Raw genomic sequence first — 8,206 nt, forward strand, 5'->3', positions numbered from 1 at the left:
ATGTGTATTAGTATTAGATGCCTTGGAACTGGAGTTACAGACAGTTGTGAACTGCCATGTGAGTGCTGGGAATTGAACCCAGATCCTCTGCAAGAGCAGCCAGTGCTCTTAACCACTGAGCCATCTCTCTAGCCCCTACTTGGAATTCTTGCAGAGTTAAAAATACAGAAAGGCAGACCTTGAAAATATCTGTGTGTCCCCTGTCCCCACCACTACACAGTACTGAATTAAGCCTTCTCCAGTTTTGAGTTTATCTTTTTCCTCCCCACTGTCTTTCATTCTGACAATGAGGGAGTTTCCTAAGCAGAGCTAGAAAAAAAGCCTTTTTTTTTTCTCAAATTTCTCTGTTTACTCTTCCCTGCACTTTTCTTTTTCTTTTAGTGTTTTTAGATGTAGGATTTTGTTGTTGTTTGTTTTTAAATGAACTTTAGAGTGGCTTTGAACTTTTTTTTTCCTTTTTTTTTTTTTTTTTGACAGCTTTGGCCATCCTGAAACTCAGGCTGGCCTCAAACTGCCAGAGATTCGCCTGCCTCTGTCTCCCGAGTGCTGAGATTAAAGGTGTGTTCCACCACCAACCAGCAAAGTTAACTTTTCTTTCTTTTTTTTTTTTCTCCCTCTTGTTTTTCGAGGCTGGGTTTCTCTGTGTAGCCCTGGTTGTCCTGGAACTTGCTCTGTAGATCAGGCTGGCTTGGAACCCAGAAGTCTGCCTGCTTCTGTCTCCCAATGCTGGGTCTATTACTGATGAATAATATAGAAAATACATGGTGTAAAATAATAAATAATAGGTCCGCATCCCACCTGGAGTTGGTAGCACATGCCTTTAATCCCAGCACTCAGGAGGCAGAGGCAGGCAAATCTCTGTGAGTTTGAGGCCAGCCTGGTCTACAGAGCAAGTTCCCGCACAGCCTCCAAAACAATACAGAGAAACCCTGTCTTGAAAAATGAAAAACAAAAAAACAAACAAACAAAAAAATAGGTCCGCATCCCTCCCACCCCTGCGTCCCAGTAATAAAGAAGTATGCCAGTGTAAGCCAGATCAAGCCAAATTGAAAAAGCATAAAAACAGAAACACTGAGCCAAGAAACTCCTAGGCAGGTTCATTGGTTCTAGAGATTGAGGTCAGAGAAGTCAGTCACATGCAGCAATGATAGCAGGGAGATTTTATAGGCTGTAGGTGAGGGGTGATGACATGTCTGCCACAAGCTGGGTTTGTGCCCAAGTATGGTCAAAAGCTGAGCTCTTTGGTGGGGACTTGGGCGGCTGGTGGCATCAGTGCAATAGCCACCAAGAATGCAGAGTTGGGCTTTTTGGTGCCTTTCCTTTGTTTGGAGAGTCTCTGAGTGGGCAGGGTTTGGAGAGAGAGGGGGGAATGGGGCTTCCAGGACCATGTAAGGGTGAGCTGGAGGTTCCAACACACCCTTATTATTGGGTCACCACACCTGGCCAAAAAATAAATCATTTGTGTGTGTGTGTGTGTGTGTTGCAGGGATTGAACTCAGGCCATCAGGCAAGCATGTTAGGGATTTTCCACAGTGAGCCATTTCTTGGGCACAGTGGCAATATTTTAAATGTATACAATGCTGGGTGTGGTAACACACACCTTTAATCCTAGCTCTCAGGAGGTGGAGGCAGGTGGATTTCCATGAGTTCAAGGCCAGTGTGGTCTACAGAATTAGTTCCAGGACAGCCAACAGTATACATAGAGACTCTTGTCTCAAAAAAGAAAGAAACAAAAGAAGTATAAAATCCAATGCTGTACTGAAGGCCTGCTCTCTTGCATCAAAGCTAGACATCTCAGGATGTGTGTGTGGTAGAGTTGTGTATGCCTGTAATCCTTGCCACTGGAAGCTGAAGCAGGAGGATGGAATGTTCCATGCTAGATGGGCTATACCCTAAGACTATATCTCAAACAAATAAACCCCAGGATGTAGATGCTGTCTTCATTTCCCAGAAGAAACTGAAATTCTGAGCTGCTATGTATCTTAATTAGACCTCCTGAGGTCACCTACCCCTCCCACATCCTTCTTTTTTTTTCAGCTTGGGGTTCAGTCCCTAGCCCCCGGTCATGCTTGGCAACTGTTCTAGTTCCGAAGCACTCCTCTGCTCTCCCTAGAACTGGGAGTTGAACCTACAGTCTCAACATAGGACATAAGCAAGCATTCCACCATTGAGCTAAATCCCCAGCCCTAAAAAAACAAAAGTAAACATTTTCTTTTTTTGTAAAATGACCTACCTGTCAAGGTCACTTGTGTATCCCAGTCGCACCCAGAATCCCCAGGATGGGACTCAAATGACATGATATTTAAACAACATACCCTCCTACAGTCTCTTGCTTCAGGCAAGGGTATTGTCGCCTGCCTGGTGGCCCCAGCCAGCAGTCTGGAAGTCTAGTTGCAGGGCACAGACAGGACATACAACAGTCCTCCACAAGTATTGGCTGTGTGAGTGATTTAACAGTTGAATGAGTGAGCAGGAGCAGTGAACCTCAGTTCTTCCCTCGCACTAACCAGAAGATTAATTGATCATAACGTCCTACATCACAAATCTCTCTCAAATCCTCTCTCCCTTTTTGATCCCTGCCTTGCTCCTTTTGCTGGATTTTGTCAAGGCTACAGTGAGATTAGTATACATAAAAGCGCTCTCTGGGGGCAGGGAGGAAGAAGGGAGGAATCCCCGGTGGAAGCCAGACTGAACGTACTGGACCCAGTTTGTCTGTTCTGTTCTAGCTCTGATGTTTGTCTTTTCCTGACCCTGTATTCTCTGCCGAGGCTTGGAGATGCTCATCACTCCATTTGCTGGAGGAAACACGACTCAGTCTCCGCTTAACTACTGACATGCCGTTGCAGCCTTTTGTGTCGTTTACTTCAGTTATTTCTCGGAGTAAGATTCATCTAGCAAAAAGGAGTATCTGTTTAGTTTTTGTAGCTCCCATCAAGTAAATGCTGACCATCAAGGAAATGACATAATTCTGTAATTCAGGACAACACAGATGAAACCCAGCAGGATAATGTTAAGTTAAATAAGCCATCACAGAAAGACAAGCTCTACATGGTTTCACTCACAGGCAGAATAAAACCAACCTGATCTCAGAGAAGGTGAGATCAGAATGGTGGTTACAAGGGGTCTTAGGGAAGTAGGAAGGGGGTAAGGGTCTGGTTCAGTTACAGTGGAGCAAGAAATTGTGTGTGCATGGCAGGATCATGATAGACAAGTCACTGTAAATTTTAAAAAGCTATAATCGAGGCTGGAGAAATGGCTCTGGGGCTAAGAGTACTGGCTGCTCTTGCAGAGGATCCAGGTTTGGTTTCCTACATTCACAAGGAGACTTCAGCTCTAGGTGATCTGATGCTCACTACTGGCCTCTTCTGGTACTGCACACAATTGGTACACATACATATATATATATGCAGGCACACACACATAAACTATTAAAATAATTGCCAGGCAGTGGTGGGGCACGCCTTTAGTCCCAGAACTCTGGACGCAGAAGTAGGTGTATCTTTGTGAGTTCAAGGCCAGTCTGGTCTACAGAGTGAAGTTCAGGGCTACACAGAGAGGCCCTGTCTCAAAAACAAAACAACAACAAAAAAGCAAAAAACAAACAAAAAGTGTAACTTGAAAGAAGGGTGAGACATGGAGTGAGACACGGTCAGCCCATGTGACATAACCAGCTAATGTCTAGCCATGACTCTTGAGAACACAGGAGATTGTTCTGTCTCTGACACGGGCAAATGCTGACATCATCAATAACTGCCTTTGCTAGCTGGCGATCACACAACAGTCTATCTGGATAGTTTCCCTCGGCATAGGCTCCAGCTAGCCAGGAGCTGCTTATTATGCCTTCTCTGCAGGCCAAGGGCTTGGGATATGCATATGTAATAATCTTCCCTGGGAGTTTGGGTGATGTGAGGTCATTTCCGGGAAAAGAAGTGACCCATCCTGACAACGAGAGTCCAGTTTTGAGCGTGGGGAAATGACCAGCATACCCACCTTCTTGTAGGTTCCCTGGATGGCTCAGTTTCCAGTGCTCAATTACACAACAGCTGTAATCCCCTTTGGGAGGCTGAAGCATGAGGTCTGAGAGTCTGAGGCCAGCCTGGGCAACACAGTAAGACCTTGTCTAGAAAATTAGGGACTAGAGACAGCTAGTAAGGGCATGGACTGCTCTCACAGAGGACATGAGTTAGGTTCCCAGAACCTGAATGACAGGCAGCTCACAACCATCTGTCACTCCAGTTCCAAAGGATCCAATGTCCTTTTCTGGCCTCCTCAGTAGCCAGGCATGCACATGGTCCACAGACATACCTGCAGGCAACCACTCATACACATAAGATAAAAATAAATAAAATCTAAAAAAAATTTTTTTGGTTTGGTACTAGGACAGAGCTACCAATAATTTCTGAAATTGCCCTAAACATATTTCTGCTATTTCATATTAGAAATTTATTTGAAGCAATATTCTCAGCATTACTGATTATAAAATCAAAATATTGATCCACTCTGAAAAATGCTGAAGTTCTCTGTGTTTTGCAGCATCAAATCGTCAGCCAAGATTCAATTCTTTACATAAAAAAGATGCACATCTATTTCATTAGTATGCAAATTAGATTTTGTCTTGAATAAATGTTAAAATTATTTATATTTATATATACACACAAAAGAACTGTTATAAAATAGATTTTTTAGGAATTATTATTTATAAATGTTTGATCTGTATGCCTGCATACACCTATATACATGGAGTCATATAAAACTTTCACAGGTGAAAAAGCGTCGTGAATGGAAAAAAACCTCACTCTGGACAGATTTCCAGAGGGCATGGGTCACTTCCTACCTTGGGGATCTAAGAAATATCTGCTACTTTGGACTTGGCAGAAAGCACCTTAGCTTGCCTGTACTATCTATTCCAATACTTTGACCTCTGCAAAGCTGTTTCCTAATGTGTAAAATGGGAATAAGGCTGGTAAGTTGCTTAGGGACAGAACAGGAGTAATGCATTCGAGGACCACTGTCCCAAGGGGATTAAACCCCGGCAAATGCTAGTCACTGCTATTACTACTCCCTGGCATAATTTTTCCAGCTCTGTGTGACCCCTTTTCTTCAACGGTGTCCATGGACGTCACCCTTTTTGAAAACTACTGCACTGCTGATTTATTGTCAATTTCTTTTTTTTTTATTTCTTCCCTTTTTTTCTTTCTCTGGAGAAAGGGTCTCACTACACAGCCCTATCTCTCCTGGAACTCATCATGCAGACAAAGGTGGTCTCCAACTCACAGAGATGGTATAGTGTGTGCAGTCAGAGAGTGAAGAATCCTGGAAGCCCACGGCCAGCTAACCTAGGGGACACTGCATGGAAGAGCAAAGAGATCCTGTGTCAAGCAAGGACTGACACCCATGCTTTCTTCCGATTGCTGTACCTGCAATGTGGAACATGTATGTCTGCGATCACATACACACACACACACACACACACCCCACAGAGCACACAAAAATGATTGAAAAACAAACCTTAAAAATATACATTTAAAAAAGGGAGAAAAGGGGAGCAAATAAAATCCCGATTACAACATAAAAGAGCCGAGTGTTTACTGCAGAGGAAGAGAGAATGAAGGCACGGGATGCCCTGGCCTTCAAGGTAGAGGGACTGCAGGGGGCGGGGCCGCAGGGGGCGGGGCCGCAGGGGGCGGGGCTGCAGGCAGCTTTTCGGACCAGAGAGTGGTACTCTCCTACTGACAACAGGGAGGCAGAGGGCTTCAATAGATAGCAAGGTAGCAGCTTCTGGCAATACAAGCTGAAAGAACCGGAAGATGCCCTGAGCTCAGGGACACCAACACCACACTGCAGCTCTGTGTCACCTCAGTCTGCCCTACAGAGCTGAGCATCCTAGGTGGGCCTTGTCTGAAGTCTGTTTGCAATCCCTTTTGTTGTGTACCAAAAGATCAATACATACTTTTTTTTTTTTTTTGGTCTTTTAAGACAGGGATTTACTCTGTAGCCCAGGCTGGCCCGGCTTCAGTCTCCCTCATGCCGGGAGGACACAGAAGCATGAGCACTAAGGGCTGTCCAGTATCTCCTTAACAAGCTGTGCCACGTGAAGTGACTTTATGTGACCAGTGAAGTCCCGCTGTTCACTGGCCTCTGCTTAGTATCAACTGCCAAGCTTCTTTACCGAAAGATTCCTTGGATAATACCTGCTGTACTCACTCTGTGTTTCAATTGGTAGAACACATCACTCCAAGAGCAGTGTCTTCATAAACCTGGAGAAGAATTATTTACAGCGGAAATGCACCTAGATGCACACTGCATATATCCAGGGGCTACATTTCAGCTTCAAGGCATTGAAACCAGTTAGTGGGATGTTTTACAAACTAATCATCAGAATAATTTCTTGGTAAAAATCTCTTTGCATAGTTTTCCATCACAAGAAGCACATAGTTAATTTGTTTCCAAGTCAGTGCAGAAAAAGGTCCTTAGAAATACTGCTTTCCTGGCTTCCTTTCTTCCTTTCTCTCTCTCTCTCTCTCTCTCTCTCTCTCTCTCTCTCTCTCTCTCTCTCTCTCTTAAACAAACAAAAAAAGCAAAACAAACAAACAAACAAAAACCCCGAGGAGCTGGAGGGATGGCTCAGCAGTTTCCAGCACTGGCTATTCTTGCAGGGACTCAGGTTCAGTTCCCAGTTACTCACATAGAGGCTCACAACTACGTGTAATTCCAGTTCCAGGAGATCCGAGATTCTTGGACCCTGCATGTACAGGTGCACAAACATACATTCAGGCAAAACACCCATCCACATAAAAAAAATTTAAAAATTCAAAAAGGGGCTGGAGGGATGGCTCTGAGGTTAAGAGCACTTTCTGCTCTTCTGGAGGTCCCGAGTTCGATTCCCAGCAACCTCATGGTGGCTCACAACCATCTGTAATGAGATCTGGTGCCCTCTTCTGACCTGCAGGAATACATGCTGCAGACAGAACACTGTATACATAATAAATAAATAAATCTTTTAAAAAATTTAGCCAAGCGTTGGTGGCACACGCCTTTAATCCCAGTACTCAGAAGGCAGGAGAATCTCGTGAATTCGAAGCCAGCCTGGTCTACAGAGAGTTCCAGGACAGGCTCCAAAGCAATACAGAGAAACCCTGTCTCGAAAACCAAAAAAAAAAAGCCGGGCGTTGGTGGCGCACGCCTTTAATCCCAGCACTCGGGAGGCAGAGGCAGGCGGATCTCTGTGAGTTGGAGGCCAGCCTGGTCTACAAAGTGAGTTCCAGGACAGCCTCCAAAGCCACAGAGAAACCCTGTCTCGAAAAAAAACCAAAAAAAAAAAATTAAAAAAAAATTAAAAAGTTGGGTGCCAAGCCTGTTGGTATACATCTTTAATCCCTGCTCTCTAGAGGCAGAGGCAGGTGGATCTCTGTGAGTTTGAAACCAGTGAGTTCGAAGTGAGCCTCGTTTACATAGTGAACTCCAAGACAGCCAAGGCTACAGAGAGAGATCATGTTAAAAACAAAAAAAAGTCTGACAAACGCTGTTTTACATATCCACTCTCAGAGATGTGCACTGTAAATTTAAATTTAAATTAAAACCCCTAAGAGCTCATGATATGACTCTCTCCATTTTTGTTTAATTAAAAATTTTTTTACCATGGGAGAGCTTGAACAAGTCCCCCACCACCACAATTGTGCAGCCAAGTTTCCTAAACTGGGGAAATGGCTGAGTCAGCACATGTGGAGTATGATGGAGAAGCCGTGCCCTGGGACACCACCTTCGTGATCATGGCACCTCCCCTGCCAGGTAAGGACTCTTCGTTTCTTTAACGAAGCATTTCCCAAATACATTTATCACAGACCCTTTTCTTGGAGAAACAACCTTTGACATCTTGCCAGAGAACCATTTAGGAAACGCTGGGCTAGACAAACCCTTCTCTGCTCCCAGTAAGTGCTCACTGAAGATGCTAGCAGGGAAAGGAAAACTTCAGAAGTCATGTTACTAAAGATACCTCAGAGCTGGACACATGCTTCCGTCTTCTGTTATTGGCCGCACTAGTTTTTCGTTCACTTTCTAAACAAGTTAATACACAGAAAAAGGGATTTTTGACAGCTGTATTAATTTTACAAAATACCCATGCCAAAATGAATATCCCAGGCATTTTCTAGCTTTAGCCATTGCATATATCTCTTTGTGCATTTCAATACATACAAACATATGTACA

General features: G+C 44.1%; 1 non-coding gene across 1 annotated transcript; it reads right to left on the minus strand.

The window, feature by feature from the left end:
* Positions 1-7,639: 7,639 nt before the first annotated feature.
* On the minus strand, positions 7,640-7,796 carry LOC121142092. Its single transcript, XR_005879104.1, has one exon. It is a non-coding gene; the product is annotated as a U1 spliceosomal RNA (small nuclear RNA).
* Between the last annotated feature and the right edge of the window lie 410 nt (positions 7,797-8,206).

This window comes from Mesocricetus auratus, unplaced genomic scaffold (assembly GCF_017639785.1).
Source record: "Mesocricetus auratus isolate SY011 unplaced genomic scaffold, BCM_Maur_2.0 Super-Scaffold_100008, whole genome shotgun sequence".
Taxonomy (NCBI): Eukaryota; Metazoa; Chordata; class Mammalia; order Rodentia; family Cricetidae; genus Mesocricetus; species Mesocricetus auratus.